The 12,301-nt window shown below is 48.3% G+C and overlaps 1 protein-coding gene across 1 annotated transcript in view; it reads left to right on the top strand.

Annotated features, from left to right (window-relative positions):
• TRAM2 (translocation associated membrane protein 2) overlaps positions 1 to 12,301 on the top strand; it is a 72,678-nt gene that overhangs the window by 39,052 nt on the left and 21,325 nt on the right. The gene's annotated exons all lie outside the window — the stretch shown is intronic.

Raw genomic sequence — 12,301 nt, 5'->3', positions numbered from 1 at the left:
GGAGCAGCCAACTCATCCAGAATCAAAGTGAGGGATGCTTGCAGGAGAGGGAGGAAACTCCACACTCGAGAAAGAAGAGACAGGAAACGCCATGGCCGGCGCCTTAGTCCGGAGCCAGCCCACCTGGGGGATCCTCAGACTGCCTTGCTCGATGCCGTGCGGTCCAAGGTCAAACTCGGCCTTCTCTACCCCGTCTCTTGAAAATCCTCATAGCTCGGACACCTCTAGACCCAGCTGTACTTATGATTTAGAGGGTTTTTTTTTTTTTTTAAATGGTGGTGAAATACACTTAACATGTAATTTGCCACCTTAGCCGTTTCTAAGTGGCAGTGAGCGCATCCACACGGTTGTTCTGCCCTCACCACCACCATCTCTGGAACCCTTTTCATCCTGCAAAACCGAAGTCTGTACCTGTTAAACAAGAGCGCCCCACTCTCCCCTGCCGCATCCCCTGGCAACCACCATTCTGCTTTCTGTCCCTATCAGTTTGATTCTTCTAGGGCCTTATCCAAGTAGAGTCGTACCGTATTTGTCCTTTAGTGACTGGTGAAAATTTGTTTCTAAATAGACATTTCCCACAGTACATTTATGACTCTCAGAGGAAGTTTATAAAATACAGTTAAACATAAGAAGATACAAATCACGCATGACCCCACCATCCAAAAACTACAGTTAATGTTTGCAATATTGATTCATAAACCCACCTTTTTTTTAGCCATTAGCACAGGCTGAACCTTCTTTCTGTGTCACTCATTTCTTTCAATAAGACATTTTGAAAAGCTACAGAGAATTTCTTGCTAGGGGTTACCACAGTTATTCATTCAGCCCCGTATTATTGGATATTTAAGTTTCCAGCTCTTACTGTGCTACGGTAAACATTCTTGTGACTACCTGCGTTCAGGATTATTTTCTTAGGATAGATTCCTATCCCTGGAATTTGTGGATCAAGTAGTACGTACGTTTTAAAGTCTTATATATGTTTTGCCGAAATACCCTCAGTCATCTAATTCTTACGGCCCATAAATCCTGTTTTTTTGTAAATGTAAAATGCATGGGCTTCTTTTTTTTGAATGTCAGAATGCCAGTTTTTTTAAATGGAAGTATAGTTGATTTACAATGTTGTTAGTTTCTGGTGTACAGTAAAGTGATTCAGTTATGCATACATATATTCCTTTTCATATTCATTTTCATCATAGGTTACTACAAGATATTGAATATAGTTCCCTGTGCTGTACAGTAGGACCTCGTTGTTTATTTTATACGTGGTAGTTAGGCTCTGCAAATCCCGAACTCCCAATTTATCCCTCTCTCCCATCCCCTTTGGTAACCATAAGTTTTCCGTATCTGTGAGTCTGTTTCTGTTTTCTGAGTAAGTTCATTTGTCTCTCTTTTTCTTTTTAGATTCCACATATGAGTGATATCATATGGTATTTGTCTTTCTCTTTCTAGAATGCTAGTTTTTTGTTTGTTTTCATGAGGGGGAGGTAATTAGGTTTATTTATTTATTTATATTTGGAGGAGGTACTGGGATTGAACCCAGGACCTTGCACATGCTAATAATGCGCTCTACCACTTGAGCTATACCGTCCCCACTAAATGCTAGTTTATTAATTCATAAAGAGCTATCCCGCTGTTGGAAGTTGTGCCGTATTTTCCTGACATTTCTCCCCGAGGTCACTTTAGAGGGGATTCCGGATCACAGCCCAGCGCTGCTTTATTAATCACCGAGAAAAAGTATTCAGCAGCAGTCCAAGTGCGTGTGAGCAGGGGTGCCGTTATCACAGGAAGGGCCTATATGTAAAGCCAGATCGTGATCAGAGGGTTGGTTTTTTTTTTTCAGTTTGAAACTTTCCTGGAGAGATCAGGAGACAGGGATATCCTAAAAGCACCCCTGTCACAGCCGGCAGGGACGAGAAGTGATGGCTCCACACTCCAGGGATGAGCCCGGAGCTTCTGAGCAGGAAGACCACCCCCCCCCCCCCGGCCCCGGCCCCGAGTTGCGGAGGTTCTTGCTCACATCACGCCCTCACTTGTTTGTTTTAACTAATACATCAGTTGGTCAATCCAGACAAGTGTTTGTGGGCCTGCTGGGTGCCAGGCCTGGAGTATAAAGTAGTTTATAAAACTCGTCTGATCTCTGACTCAGAGAGCTTACCATTTATTAGGGAGGGAATAGATAATATACAGCAAACTGTAAATAATTACAGCTAAGGGTGGTGAAGGAACTGTACAGGGCTGTGTGATAAGGAGAAATCAAAGGGTGACGACAGGGTGTTTCTGGGAAACTGACATTTGAACTGTGTGTGCAGGTGGTGGTGGGGGTTAGGGAGAGGGCAGAAGGGAGAACATTCCAGGCGTAGGGGTCAGCGTGTGCAAAGGTCTCAACACCTTGGCACATGCTAGTCACTGAAGTGTGATTGGAGCCAGCAAGGTTTGGCGTTTTTCCAGCTTTTTCCAGTGTGGGGCTATTGAATTCTGTTCCTAGACTCCTCCTCCAGGCCAGAACAAGGCCTGGGTAGCAGTGATGGGATGTTAAAATCTGTCCTGACTTGAAGGGGTTTCAGTCACTTTAGGAAGAGAGGATAAAGGATAAATCTAGGCTGAATAGCCTAGATTGTGTTTAAATCTTGCCATCTGGGGCTGTTCAGAACCTGACAAGCAAATCATCGAGAGAGACAATGAAATCAGAATAGCTTGCTTAATTTTGGTGGTTTTGGCGAGGAAGGTAATTAGGTTTATTTATTTAATTTTAATTTTTTTTCTTTTTAAATGGAAGTACTGGGGATTGAGCCCAGGACCTCATGCATGCTAAGCATGTGCTCTACTGCTGAGCTGTCCCTTCCCCCAGGCTGCTTAACGTTTTGTGCTCCTTTGTCACCTGCCCCGGGTGCTAATGTCGGGTTTGCAGGTGGCAGAGGAGCGCAGACTTCTTGTGGGGACAGAACAGGTGAGAGCAGCCGGCCACCTGAGGTTGCAGATGTAAAACCCTCCCCCCAGATCTCTCGAGGGCCGTTTCTGATTGTATAACCAGGGTCACTTCTGATTTCGAGGTCTCTCCTTTAAGTAGCATGTAACTTGTTCACGTCGATGTTTAGCATGTGAGTAGTGGGAGAGCGGTGACTGTCCGCATGCCTCGTGGTCCACCGTTCCCAGCCCCCTCGCCTTCCCTCGGCAGAGGTTTTCAGATGCCGCAGAAAACAGCCAGTGGGGACATGGATGAGTCCTGTTGCCTATTTCCTTTCGTGCCCTCTCCTCCCCTCCGCATCCTTCTCAGCTCCCAGCCTGTGTCTGTAGGGCTGCAGTGATAAACATGCTACAAGCTGAGTGGCTTAAACCACAGAAATGTAATGTCCTGTAGAAAGAAATCCAAGATCAAGGTGTTGGCAGGGCCACGCTCCCTCCGCAGGCTCTGGGGGAGGGTCTGCTCCAGGCCTCTCTCCCACCTTCTGTGGCCCCTTGGCTCGTGGCAGGGGAAGCCTCCTCTTCACGCGGTGTCCACTCTGTGAACGTGGCAATCTCTGCGTCCACTTCCCCTTCCTATAAGGACGTCAGTCTTGTTGGATTAGGCTCCATTCTACTCTGCTATGGCCTCAACTTTTTTTTTTAATCTTTTTATTGAAGTATAGTTGATTTACAATGTTTCAGGTGTACAGCAAAACGATTCAGTTATACATATACATAATTCTATTCTCTTTCATATTCTTTTCCATTATAGGTTATTACAAGATATTGAGTGTAGTTCCCTGAGCTGTACAGTAGGACCTTGTTGTTTACCTGTTTTCTTTATAGTAGTTAGTATCTGCTAATCCCGAACTCCTAATTTATCCCTGCCCCCACTTTGGTAACCATTAGTTTGTTTTCTATGTCTGTGAGACTATTTCTGGTTTGTAAATAAGTTCATTTTTCAGATTCCACTGTTAAATGATATCATATAATTTTTTTTGTCTGACTTACTTCCCTCAGTATGATTATCTCTAGGTGCATCCGTGTTGCTGCAAATGGCATTATTTCATTCTTTTTTATGGCTGAGTAATATTCCATTGTATAAATATACCACATCTTCTTTATCCAGTCATCTGTCAGTGGACATTTAGGTTGTTTCCATGTCTTGACTATTGTAAATAGTGCTGCCATGAACATTAGGGTGCATGAATTTTTCGAATTAGTTTTCTCCAGATATATGCCCAGGAGTAGGGTTGCTGGATCACATGGTAACTCTCTTTAGTCTTTTCAGAAACTTCTATACTGTTCGCACCGTGACCTCATCTTAACCAGTTACACCTGCAATGAGCCTAACTCCAAATGAGCTCACCTTCTGAGGTGCTGGGGGTTAGGACTTGATAGGAATCTTCTGGGCACACAGTTCAACTTGTAACATCAACCCTAACTGTATGTTGTCACTTTATAATAATAAGAAGAAGATTAAGCTCCATTCAGAGAGATGCATTCAGAGAGGCGGTGGGCACAGTAGTTGCCGTCCTAAGCCGTGCAGCCCGGGGAGTGCGGTGTCCTGGTGGTTTTCTTTAAGGTCAGTAGCGACGAAACAGGAGATGTCCTTGTCCCCGCATCCCTGGTCCCTCATTCCCACCTGCGAGGGTTGCCCGGCTTAGCAAATAAAAACCCAAGACCACCAGTTAAATTGGAGTTTCAGATAAACAGCAAAAACTTTTTTTTTCATGTAAGTATATCTCAAATTATATACGGGGCATAATTATTCTAGAAAATGATATTCTTTGTTCATCTGGAATTCACGTTTAACTGACCGTCCTGAATTATATCAGCACCCAGACACCCAGCCCAGCTCTGGCGAGAAATCGAATGTCACGTGTCTGGTCTTACCGTTAGACACCCTGAGTCTTTCTGATTAAAGGGCCACAAATATCTGGTAATATATAGACTTTTTAAAAAGTCAGCAAAGAAGAGAGGCTTGATTCTTCTGACAGACAGACCCAAGGCCTGCTGGCTGCCCTTCGGGTGTGGAACAGGTGACCCCAGACAGGCTAAAATTTACAAGGTTCTTTTGAGTTGTGCCGCTGACTTGCTGAGTTGTCTCAGGCAGACCACTTAGCATCCAGGTCGCCATCTGCGTCTGCCAAGTTGAGGGTGATGGTCACTCAACCCCAGCCATTCCTGAAGACCAGAAGCCCTCGGAGGACCCCCTCAGTGCTTCCTACTCAAATTGTCCACAGACCCGCACCACCTGGGAACTTGTTGGAAACACAAACTCCAGGCCCCACTGCAGACCTGCTGTGTCAGACCCTCAGCTTTTACGAGGTCCTCAGGTGCCTGAAGCCCGGCTCAAAGTTCCCTGAGTGGAAAGCTCTAGGTAGGCTTTCAAATGACCCTGTGCCTCTAACCCCAAAGTTAAGAGAGAGAAACCCCCTAAATCCGGTAACTCATTTGCATCTCTCTGTTCTCGTCCAGTTTCGGTTTTTCTGTAACTGTTGGTCTGAGAGCTGGGTACTGTCTTTGGGTGGATTTGGTTTTGAGCTCAGGCTGTCACTCCCCGGAGTCGCAGGCACATTTGCAGGGCAGTGCAGGTGGGAGTTGCAGGTGCCCAGAGGTTCCTGCACCCCTAGGACGAGAAGACTGAGCCTGAGGGGCCCCTTCGAGAGGAGGGTTGGTTTTGCAGTAAGCAGAGGTGACAAGGACCTGCTCTGTTGGCCCCGGGTGGTTTTATCGCCACCAGCTGCCTTGTTAGCATTTAACAGCTGGAGGTGAGAAGCCCGGGACCCTCCCACCCCATAGCACGGCCCTTGTTCTCCCAGCCCCTCCAGGATGAGACATACGGCTCATAAAAGCTGCCTCAGACAGATGGTTTCAGAGCCTCATCCAGCCCAAGGCCTTTGTCCAGGTCTCCGAACGTGTCTGTTCCCTTGCTCGCCGGTCTGAGTCAGTCTTGCCTCCTGCTTGTATCATGCACTTGGAGAATTAGCGTCACATATCAAACGGAGCCCCTCTTTGTAAGATCAGCTTGTGGGGGACGAGAAGAAAGGAGACAATTGGGTGACGGTGGCTCTGGGGGTAGGAAACCTGATTTGATTATGGACGAGAGTGCCCCAGTCTGGACCTGTAGCCCGTCCAGCTGCAGGGGACTTGAGACTCACGTCACCTGGTGCTGTCCTTTGACACCAAGGGAGAGAGCTGATGGATACCCCCAAGGATACACCAGTGAGGGCCGGGGAGGGGCTGGCTGCTCACACCGTGTGCAGCACCAGGGCCCAGGGAAGCTGTGGGAAGGCTGGGTTTGCCACATGGGGTGGTGGGCATGGGCCCGGGGACCCAACTAGGACGTTAGAGACCTGGCCCCATCCTGGTCCCTTGGGCCAAACAGCCAGCAAGATTCCCGTTGGCCCTGAGGTCCTGGCTGTATGAATAAGAAAGTAAACCAGCGCCCTGACCTTACTGGTCAGCATCTGAAGAAGACGGGGAGCCTCTGACCCCGGACTTAGTGCCAGCCCTGGACTTGATCTTGTGTTTTTTCAGCAAGCAGAAACTGCTTCTTAACCTAGTCTCTTCGAGCCACTGTAACAAAATGCTGCAGACGGGGGTGCTTATGAACAACAGAAATTGATTCCTCCCACTTTCGGAAGCTGGATATTCCAGATTAGGGTGCAGCCTGGCCGGGTGAGGACTCTTTTCCGGGCCACAGACTTCTTGCTGTGTCCTCCCGTGGTGGGAGGGGCGGGAAGCTCTCTGGAGCCTCTTTTTAAGAAGGACACTAGTTCCACTCCTGTGGGTTCCATCCGCATGGTTTAAACACCTCCCGGAGGCCCCATCTGCTAATACCATCATCTTTGGGGGTTGGGATTTCCACACGTGCATTCTGGGAGGACACGAACATTCAGACCCTGGCACTTATTATCTAAGTAGAACAGGTATGCAGAAAGGTGGACAAACCATCGGCGGGTCAGCTCCGTGTCACAGCACCTCCGAGGTGTCCCCTTCCAGCCTAGACTGGGTTTTGTCCAGTTCCCTGTTACAGCCCAGAGAATGTATCCCATGGGGAGCTTCTAGGAGGTTTAAGAAAGAACCACTGAGTTGCTGGGGCTAATAGCTAACCAGCCTGAAGCCGGGATGGGGGGAACAGCGGCCGGAGCCCAAGCCCGTAGCATCTTTGACCTGCCACCTCCCCGCCCGCCACAGTCCCATTTTTCCTGATCAAATCTTGTCTTCTCCTGTCTAGCCAGGATAGTTTTTTTTTCCCTTATTCAGCTGTTCTTACTGAAATAATTTTGTCCTTAATTTAACAATTGTTGACATTGTTATTTTTATCCAACTTAAACCAAAAAAGGCTGTTTAGACTTTTTTGGGGTCTGTGATCTTGAGAAGTTGTTACTTCTTTCTGGCTCTCAATGAATTAAAAAAAAGTTCAGCCCTTCCGCCACTGTAGGCAGTCTTCACATGCTGCACGTTGTCTGCCCAGTTGTGAGCAGAAGCCTCACATTTGTGACTGCAGCGGGGCTGAGCGTGTGCCGGCATCAGGAGTTAGTGTTAACGTTTCCTTCTTGAAGGCCTTGGGGGTTGGGGGGGGTGTTTATGTAGCCTTATACAAAGGGATGGTACACCAGGAAAACCATGCAGACGCTACGCACGCCTGTTTCCACACTCTCTTTAATGCAGCTCTCATTTTTGCTACATCTCTTCATTTTTTTTCTTTTGCTACATTTTTACACCATAAAAATATCCTTTCCTTGTCTTTGTCCCTTCTATAAAACTCGAGAAAATATATGACAGATCACTCAGTAGAGGATTGAAATGGTATCTGAAGATTCTTTAATTCTCTGGGCAGCCTGGGGGAGAGGGAGGGACGGAGGGTGTGAATGTGAGTGTGTTACTTTGCTAGAGCTGCCGTGATTAAGGACCACAGACTCAGTGGCTTCAACAGTAGCAAAGCACCATATTCTTTAAAACAAATTTTTTAAATTTTGATTTATTTTTTAAATTAATCTTTTTGGGGAGAGGGTAATTAGGTTTATTGATCTATTTTATGTAACGGAGGGACTGGGGATGGAACCCAGGACCTCGTGCATGCCCAGCATCGAGGTGTACCCTCCCCACCGCCCAGCACTCACATTCTTAAGGGCACGGCATGGGCTTTTACATCTGTGCATGCCTCGACCATCCCCCAGGTCGCGAGACAGCCTTCCCCACCTGCTCCGGCCCCTACGGTCAACACCCTCTTCCAAAGCAACTCCCTTTCTGCGTTCATGTCTCCTGGTTAGTGTTACCTGTTCTTGCCCTTCATTTCTCCCAGATTTTTAAGAACAGCCCTATTGATTACATCAGCACATCTTAGCATGCGTCAGGATTGCCTGGGGATGTTAAGCATGGATTCCAGGCCATACCTGAGTTTCTGACGCACCAGCCCTGCGGTCCAGGTGCAGCAGCCCAGGGAGGCTGACGCCCGGGTCCACAGCCACGCCTTGTCATGACTGTGTGTTATATCTCTGGTCTGTTTACCCAGTCCCCCAGAGGTGAAAACTGCTTGGGTTGTTTCCGTTAGTTGATTATTAAAAACCGTGCTGCTGTGCGTAACCGTGTACACACACGTGTCCGTTTGAATGTGGCAGGTGTGGCTAGACAGTAAATTCCCAGGAGTGGAATTGCCACATCGAAGGTTCGATGCATTTGTCATCTCAGTGGAAATTGCCAAACTGCCCTTTGGAAGAGGTGGTACGTTTTGCATCCCACCAGTGGTGGGTGAGAGAGCCTGTGCCCCGCCGGCTCCAGCAAGAGTCGCCGTCAAGCTTTGGGTTTTGGCCAGTCTGATAGGTGTGAGCCATTCTTCTGCTCTGATTCATTTCTCTCCCGAGTGAGGCTGAGCATCCTTGGGAATGTATCAGGGCCAGAGTCTCTTTTCTCTGTGAATTGTCTGTTCCTATATGTTGCCCATTCTTCTGTTGGATTTGTTTTCTTTTCATCCTTAAGTTTTGGGAGCTCTTCACATATTAGCAAGATTGTAAATACTTTTCCCCTAGGCCATCGCTTGCCTCTTGATTTTGCTTATGGTGTTTTTTTTTTTTTCCAAATCTAAGTGCTGAATTTATATATATTGTAAGAGATTCAAAGCAATGAGAAGAAAGAGGGGTGGGAGTATAACTTAGCAGTAGAGTGTGTGCTTAGCATGCGCAAGGTCCTGGGATCAATCCCCAATGCCTCCTTTAAAAACAAAAAACAATGGGACAGCAACCAGTAGAAAGTCACTTTTACAGATCCAGATTTGCAGGGGTTCAGAAGGACACCAGGAGAGAAAGGGGCATCCAGGTTGTGCAGTGATGCTGTTTGAAACCACCAGTTTTTTGGACAAAGGCAGAAGCCTCGTGGGCAGATGCCAGACTTAAGGGGATGGAAAGAGCAGTTGGGACAACGGCTGCAAGTAGCCGCCAGCCAGCTCAGGTCCTGGGAGGAGATCAGAGACAGCACAGCCACCTCTGGACGAGACAAGACATGTGAAGGCAGGTGGAGGCAGCTGCTTGCAGGGGACACCAAGGGAAACAGGAAAGTGTCTTTTAGTCATAGGAGGTCAGTAAGAACGGCGAAAGGGCCAGCTCTGCCCGAGGTGTCAGGACAGCCAGGCTCTAACTCATCACGTTCGCGCTCTTTTAAAAAATATGTATTTGTTTATTTTTTGAAACTTTTTTTGGAGGGGTGGGAAGGTATTTAGGTTTATTTAATTAATTATTTTAAAGGAGGTACTGGGGATTGAACCGAGGTCCTCATGCATGCTAAGCATGCACTCTACGACTGAGCTACACCCTCCCCGCTGCCACCACCAGCATTCTTTTTAAACTGTGATCAGAGATTTGGCAAAGCAAATGTCACTTTTAACGGGAGGTGAGACAACTTTTCCACAGAGGGAAGGTCATTAATTGAGGTGCTGCTTTCTGAGCGAGGCTGCCCCTCTCGGGGGAATACTGACGCACTCCACAGTGGTGCGTAGGAAGAGGACTCACGGAATATTGGTGTTGGGAGGTTCCAGGGGTCATCTGGGCCAGAGATTGCAAATCAGTGGCCTGTGGTCGGAGTTGGCTTGTGCGTGTATTTTCTTTGGCCAGTTTGATGTTGGCCCATAAAGTGTTTTTTCAGATTTTTGAGTTAGTCACCACAGTTTTAAAATTAGAAGTTTTCAGAAATGCCGGGATCTCTTCTCTTTGCTGCTGAAACACGGGGAGGTCTGGCTGTCCTGGGCCGCACCCCTCTTGCGGCCATCCCCACTCCTCCCTTCACCCCACGGGACACGCTGTACTTTCCTCCAGTCGCCACTCCTCTCTGTAGTGTGTCCCTGACGCTCAGACTACCTGGCTGACACTGTGTATCCCAGTTTGAACTGTTTTTCCTTTAGTAAGTTTAAAAGGGAAGTAGATATTTCTTAATTTGTTTCTCTCTCAAAGTAGAAATGTGGAAGACAGGCCAAGAGGGCCCTATGTTGAAGGAAAAACACTGTGGCCCTGAAGACTGTTACCTGTTCAAAGCCTCTGTGTTGAGAGGATTTATCTTGAGACACCTGGACCCCGGTGCTCATTTGTGTTCCCCACCTGCTCTCTGTAGGTGTTCTTCTGTGATTCGGGACCAGAATCACCTCTCAGGTCTAAGTGCTCAGAGACGTGCTGAAGTGTACTCTTCTAAAATTAAGTCCTAATAGGTCCCTGCCCCGTCATCACTGTGCTTTTTGAGAGCTTGTGCAAGACAGGGGCACTGCTGAAAGCTCTAACTTGGGTGGTGAGAGGGTTTTTATAAGAATGAGTGAGCAACCCCCCCCCCCAAAAAAACCCCAAAACATCCATTTGTTTATAGCCTCCTAGGAAAACACCAGGCTGTAACCTCCCCAGCTCTGTGTCAAGCAGAAGGGGCCAGACCAGTGTGCTTCTTGCTCTGATCAGAAGTGAGACAGCGGATGAGGGGAGAGCAACAGACATGATCGTAGGGACCGGAGCACAGCCTTTGACTGTCTGGATACGATGCTGCTTGTTACGTTGTCGGAGAAAGAGATCAAAGTGAGGGTGTGGGGACAGCAGGGTCCCAGGGGGGTCCTGTTGACCCTGGGGTGGCTTTGGTGGTTAGGCTGGGGCACTGGATACTGGGAGACCTGAGAAATGGCCCCTGACCCTTGACCCTCTGACCTCATTTCTTCTCCACTCTGCCCATCTCATGAGGATCAAGCAAGATAACATGTTGAAGAATTCTTGAACCGTGGAGGGCTACAGAGGACAGGTTCCAGAAGCAACTGGAGGATCATTCCCCAAGGCCAGTCCACCAGCTGGCCCTTCTGAGCCCATCACCCACATCTCTCCAATTTTTTCTTCTCAGTCACTCTGCCGTTGCCCGAGTGCAGGGCACCCCAGCCCCCCAGCCAGGGGTCCTGACTGCTCTCCTGGCTCCGTTCTCACTCCCTACCTGTCCATCCTGCGGGAGGTGTGCTCTTTATAATGTGCCCGTGGCCAAGTCCTCCAGAACCTCCCCTGGCCTTTGGATACATGTCCTGCTATGACCTGTCCGGGTGCCCTGTGGCATGGCCTGCCCACCCCTGCTCCCCAGTTCACGCCAACCCTCCGTCCACCCGGATCTTCCACAGACGGTGCCTCTGCCTGGACCACTCTGCCTGCAGCAACTGTCCTGCTTGCACACCTCCGGGTCCCCTCCACCACCCTCCATGAGGGCCTGCCCCTGGTTGTTCCGTCCGCATCACAGCACTCATCACACCTGGCTGCTGGTGTGTGTGTCTTTTTAAATTGTGGTGAAATACACACAAGATGAAATTCACCATCTTAACCATCTCTGAGTGGGCAGCTCAGTGGTGTTAAGGACATTCACGTTGCTGTGCAGCCAATCTCCAGAACCCTTCATCTTGTAAAACTGAAACTGTGTATCCATTGAACAGCTGCTACTCATCGCCCCTGTCCCCAGCCCCTGGCAAACACCGTGCTTCCGTCTTGGAGTTTGACTCCTCTAGGAACCTCCTGTGATGGGATCACACAGTATTTGTCCTGTTGGGACTGGCTTATTTCACTGAGCACAATGTCCTCTGGTCCCTCCGTCTGTGTGTAGCACGTGACAGGATTTCCTTCCTTTTTAAGGCTGAATAATATTCTATTGTGGGTACAGGCCACATTTTGTTCTTCCATTCATCTGTTGACGCTGCTGTTTCTGCCTTTGCTGGTGTGAATGGTGTGGGAACGTGAGTGTACAAATAGTTCATCATGGTCCTGCTTCCAGCCCTTCTGAGTCCACGCCCAGAAGTGGAACTGTTGGATCATCTGGTGGCTCTATTTTTAATTTTCCAAGGAACCATCGTACTTGT

This window comes from Camelus ferus, chromosome 20 (assembly GCF_009834535.1).
Source record: "Camelus ferus isolate YT-003-E chromosome 20, BCGSAC_Cfer_1.0, whole genome shotgun sequence".
Classification (NCBI taxonomy): Eukaryota; Metazoa; Chordata; class Mammalia; order Artiodactyla; family Camelidae; genus Camelus; species Camelus ferus.
Note: the sequence above shows the minus strand (reverse complement) of the source record. Positions and strands in the feature narration are given on the sequence as shown.